At 32.2% G+C, this 6,081-nt stretch overlaps 1 pseudogene; it reads right to left on the reverse strand.

Moving 5' to 3' along the window:
- LOC107029915 overlaps window positions 1–4,089 on the reverse strand; it is a 5,806-nt pseudogene extending 1,717 nt beyond the window's left edge.
- Window positions 4,090–6,081: the final 1,992 nt, after the last annotated feature.

The raw sequence follows: 6,081 nt of genomic DNA on the forward strand, positions 1-6,081 counted from the left end.
GGGGAGGGGGAGGGGGGGGTTTGTGCCTAGAAGCTAAACTCTGAAACAGGTTAGGCCACTGCAGGACTTGCTCAGTATCAAAACCAATAATGTAAGCCTGGTCCTTGCCTTCAAAAGCTCTAACCATAATCTCATTTGATGTGAAATGGATGAACTTTGGAATTGGCCTAACCTGATTCAACAGCCTCAATACCGTACTGCTAAAAACATCTAAACAATCGAGAACCTGAGTGGGTATAATATGAAAAATTTGAGACCAAATCCTGCAACACGCAAAGCAGAAGCTTCGGTGAAGTGAGCAGTTAGCAGGCTTACTGGAGACCCTCTTAGATAGGCAAGCCGCCCTAGCCTAGCTATCAGTTGATTAACACCAGTAACATTCCTTGAGCCAATTGCTTCAACACAAAGTAAGCTGATCAGCTCAGCTGCATCATCCTCCCACTGGTTATTAGGCAAATGATGTGTTGTTACAACCTCACATCTGTCATTTAGATTAGGTAGCCTAGAACCATTGCCTATTTCTTGTCCCCAGGATTCTCATTAGGCCTAAGAACCAAGCCAAGGCTGTCTAAAGAAGCACTTGATACTGAGGCCTCTCGAGCAAGATCATGGCATAGGCACTACAGATTCAATCAAAGGATTGTTTGACATAGGCAGTAGTGGTGATATCACCTCATTTGGACCATGACATACACTGTCCTCCTCTCCGGAACAAGAAAAGGGGAATTCTGCTGCATGAGGTTGATGAAAGCCTGCAATTAGGGGAAATATGGTGCCGCGTTGAAACCTGATTGTAACCAGAAATCACCACCACCCAACTGGCTCAAACTCAGATCATAGCCATCATCTAAACAATCACCTGATTTCCTACTACCTTTTTTCCTCTTAGCTCTGCTCATCCAGCTCTCATCATCAATACAGCCCTGCACAGCATACCTCTTCAAGCTCCTACATTTTTCCCAAAATTCATATTTCCTTTCTCCTAACTTTCTACAAATGATGTCTGAGCACTTGTCGAGGATGGTGGTAGAAGAATGGACTGGTACCTTGAGGCAAGTCCAATGATGAAGAACAACCAGTCAACATTCTTCACACCCTTCCAATATTTTCTTTTTTTCTCAACTCCCAACTCATCCAAGAGAAACAAAACAATCTCTATATATATGTGAGTGTCTGTGAAGTTCCAAGAAAAACAAAAATTGGAAACCAATGCCATAAAAAACAAAATGTGATATCTGTGTGTCCTATATATTATTTCTATATGTAGAATAAAACTCATTTATCTAGAAATGTGATTTCCCGAAGAATTGAAAGAACTCACACCATGAATAAAGAGACCCTGAACGCATATTTTCCCCAGAAATGCAGCAGAAGAACTGAAACTTAGATCAACCCACTTCAGCAAAATACACTTTCAACAATCCCATGCAGCTTAGCTGAAATCCAAACAAATAACACCCTAAAGATAGAATCTTTAAGAAACACTTTTCACCAAACAAGATTTCCAGAAGAAAATCCTAGCTAAATGTTAACTCAGTGACTACTGTGACTGTGATACAGTTTATTAAATACACGTAACTCAGTGACTAGTGTGACTGTAATACAGCTTTTCAATTCTATGGTGTTGATTTTCATCTTGTGCTCTAGATGGGCTAAACGTAAGAACAACAGACTAGTGTGACTGTAATACAGCTTTTCAATTCTACGGTGTTGATTTTCATCTTGTGCTCTAGATGGCTAAACGTAAGAACAACAGAAGGGTACCTGCTAGAACCAACTCCACCAGGCCCACCAGCTCTGGCAAACCAGTAGCATGGAAATGCAAGTTCTGCAAAGCACTGTTCTATAAAACTGATGAAATAAATGCACATCGTGACAAATGCAAGACTTATAAGGTATTTTTGTTCGCATATAATTTGTTACAAGATAATAATTACACTTATAGTTTACAATTTACCTTTTACAGGTCACAGAGACTCCTCCAGAAAAGAAGAAGAAAAATAAACTGGTCAAGTAACTATGGATAGCACTGGCGCGCTTTTGTGACTGTTAATGGAAAAACTAAAGGCTAAGACTTCTATCTGTTGTGACCAAGACTACTGGCAAATGAGAACTGTATTTTCATCCATTTTAAGATCATACTTGTTACTTTTACCATTTATTCTGTACTGTTCCACTTAAGACCTGTTTTGTACATGTGCTGCAAATGTTTTGTGACACTGAAATCTAGAATTGTACTACAAAAAATGTACTGTGATGTGCATATGTCAACTTGTGCTATAACGTACCTAAGTCATGTCCCTGTGTGAAAAGGTTAAGATAGTCTGCCTTGATGACAATTGTGACTTGCCTGGGACTGGTACTGACAATAAGGATTTGACTGCTAAAAATGACAATTGCTTGAGTTAAGGGTTAAGAGGATTGTGCTTTTGAACACATTTTGACTTCTAAGTCTTGCCACTTGCATGTGTTATGGGTTGTTTCTGTTAAGAGTCTTTTCACTTGCCTATTGTTGATTCCCTGTAAAGATTTTGACTTCAATGGCTTATTTGATTCTGCTAGAAGGTTTATTTTCTTCCTTCTTAAGGCAGTTGTGCTGCTAAAATAAAAGCCTCTACTAAGGCTAATCACTTGCTTGTGTATATGCTAAGAGGCATAAGGTTTATTCGTTTATAAGGATTCTTTCATTCTAAGGGTACTAGTGATGCTAATACAAGCCTTGTCACTTAGACTATGTAAATCTAGATAGTATACTATAAATAAGTTGTCATGTGCGTATGTCAAGGTTGGTACTTGTGCCATTAAGTGCTGTTAGATTGTTAAGGCTAATCACTTGCCTGTGTTTATGCTATGAGGCATGTGAGAGAATTGTGACTGGTCTACTTCTAAATGTTCATTGATTTATTAGGATATTTGTGCGCTTCTAAGACTGCCAAGGATTCAAGTAATGCTTAGTGCTGTTAGATTGCTAAGGCTAATCACTTGCCTGCTTTTAAGCTAAGAGACATGTTTGAGACTTGTGACTTGTCCCAGTCTATTAAACTTATTCGTTTTTAAAGATCCATTGCCAACGATTCTTGTGATGCTTAGTGCTGTTAAACTGACAAGGCCAGTCACTTGCCTGTGTTTCTGCTAAGAGGCATGTGAGAGACTTGTGACTTGTCTACCTCTATTAAACTTATTCCTTTCTACAGATCAATTCATTTCTAATGATACTTGTGCTTCTAAGAAGCCCAACAATTCTTGTGATGCTTAAACTGCTAATATCAATGCAACTAAAACACATTTAATAATTCACAATGAACCGAATAGAGTCGTAGAAGCCAATTTCTTCTTGAGGACCAGGCGAACATGAAAAACACATTGATTTATCGAAAACATAAGATACTTTAGAGCAGATGTGATGTTTACCTGTGTTGTGCTAGATCGCCTATACTTGAATTTCAACTGAAAGTTAGCCAAAACAAAAAAAAACATAAACAAATTGGATATTGAATTAATTAAAAAAATGACCTTTAACCATATAAATAAATTCAACCTTGAAATATAAACATCTACATAACTAATTCATCAGATCTTTAACCTATTAAAAACAAATTCAACGGACAATAAACAAATTGGATCTGGAAAGATAAAAAAAAATCAATCTTTAAACTATTAAAATCAAAAAGATAATTCAGCCGATAATAAGCAAATTGGATCTGGAAAGATTTAAAAAAATCAATCTTTAAACTATTAAAAAGATAATTCAACCGATAATAAGCAAATTGGATCTGGAAAGAAAAAAAAATCAATTTTTAAACTATTAAAAAGATAATTTAACCGATAATAAGCAAATTGGATCTGGAAAGAAAAAAAAATCAATCTTTAAACTATTAAAATGACAATTCAACTGAGAATAAACAAATTGGATCTGGAAAGATCAAAAAAATCAAATTTTTAACATCTAAAAAAACGTTTTAATCCGTCTAGATCTTGAAAACATTGAAATTTTAATCTGAAAAACTAAATAGTTGAAAAATTCAATAAAAACTAAATCAAGGATAAACAAATTAGATATACAAAGATTAACAAAGATGAAAGTCAAAAATTCAATAAAAACTAAGTCAAAAAATGAAAATATAGATCGTAAAAGAAAGAGAAGATTAACAAATTTAATCTTTTGAGTCTTCTTCTTAGTTATAGATCTACATCAATTTTTATGAAAAATAAAAAATTGGGTGAAAGAAAAGTTAGGTAGAGAGATTTATGGTCTGTGATTGTACTTTCTTCTGAACATAGAAAAAACCTAAACACTTGTGATCTATAAATTATTTTTTTCCAGTCCTTCCCTTTATCTAAATATAAACTTCAGCCCACCTTATTATAAGGGACTCAAAAAAAAAATAAAAATCCCACCTCCACCATTCACTTAATTATAAAATTATTCATTGTCTTAAGTTTTTTCTAAAATATTTTTTAATTATAATAATTCACGAGTCGAAATATTTACTTGATATATAAATAATTTATAAGTAACTTATTAAATACTTGAAATCTAAATAATATTAAATAAATTAAAATGAAATAAGTATTAATGTGATGTATTTTTGGACCACATTCGCCGAATGGTAAAAAAAGATTTGGAAATTAAGTTTTTCTTATTTTGGAACCACAAATGTCTCTTTTCACACGCATATTTTTATTTTTTGGGGGAAGGCAAAAAGAGTGAGAATCCAAGAGATGGATATGGGAATAGGTAGGGTTGATTTGTCATTTAGGGTTTGTTTGGTACGAAAGGAATTGTTTTTCGTAGAAAATGTTTTCGTATAAAATGTTTTTTCTGGAAAACAAATAGATTTTGAATTTATTTTCTCATGTTTGGTTGGTGAGTAGAAAATATTTTCCGAAAATGATTTTTAGTGTTTGATTTGTGAATGAAAAATGTTTTTGAAAGATATCTTTTATTTTTACTAGAGTAGAAAATAATTTATGAAATTAAAAATATTTTCCAAAAAACAATTTTTTTTGGGTGGTGATGTGGGGACAGAGGGAGGGAGTAGAAGTGAAAGTTGACAGTATTTTTTAAAAAAAAATTAAATTTTTTGGAGGGTTGGGGGCTGGTAGGGGAGGCTGGCCGATAGAAATTTAAAAAGAAAAATTTGAAGTTAAAAATATTTTCAAAAAACAAAATTAATACTTTGGGGAGGGGTTGGGGTTGGGGGCGGTGGTGGGTGGATGGGGTCAAGGATCGGGTAAAATATTAAAATTTTAAAATTAAAAATATTTTTAAAAAATTGATGTTTTTCTCACAAAAGAAATTGTAATTTGAAATTGGAATAGAGTTTTGAAAATTGTTTTCCTTAATTTTTGATTAAAAGTCATCTTTCTTAATTTGAGGAAAATGAGTTGATTTGAAAAAACATTTTTCAAAACTTTTATCTCAACCAAACATAAGATTTTTCAAAAAATATTTTCGTTCATACCAAACACACTCTTAATGCTTTTTTTTTTCTTTATAGACAAAAAATGGCTCCAAAAAATTTATTATTTTCCCTGTTTAAAAAAGAATGTCCTAGTTTGACTTGGACATAGTTTAAGAAAAAAAAGAAATTTTTCAATATTGCGATTATAAATTAAAGTTATGTCAAACTTACTAAATTGTCATTTAATCTACTTACTAAATTGTCATTTAATCTTGTAGTATTAAACATGTCACGTGATTTAAGTGCTGTGAACACCTAATTTTTTACCAAAATATAAAGAGTCAAACACCAATTTTTATTTTTTTTTATTAAAAAGGTTATATTTAAAATAAAATAAAATAATAATAATAAATTGTAAATTAATAAAACTAATAAGATCAATTATAGTTTAATAAAAAAAAATTGATAAATAGAAGTTGGGAATTTAAGTTATTTGTTAATTATTTAGTTTAAAAATAATAATACTATAGAAAATATTATGAAAATGTAAAGAAAAAGAAAAGAAAAGATAAATCCTAAAGATTTCAAATTTGTTAATCTTATCCTAATTATTCCCAACTTTCTAACTTATTTTACTAAAAAGTCTCATCCCATTAATTTTAATTATTTTTTTTTT

Source organism: Solanum pennellii, chromosome 9 (genome assembly GCF_001406875.1).
Source record: "Solanum pennellii chromosome 9, SPENNV200".
In the NCBI taxonomy this organism is placed as follows: Eukaryota; Viridiplantae; Streptophyta; class Magnoliopsida; order Solanales; family Solanaceae; genus Solanum; species Solanum pennellii.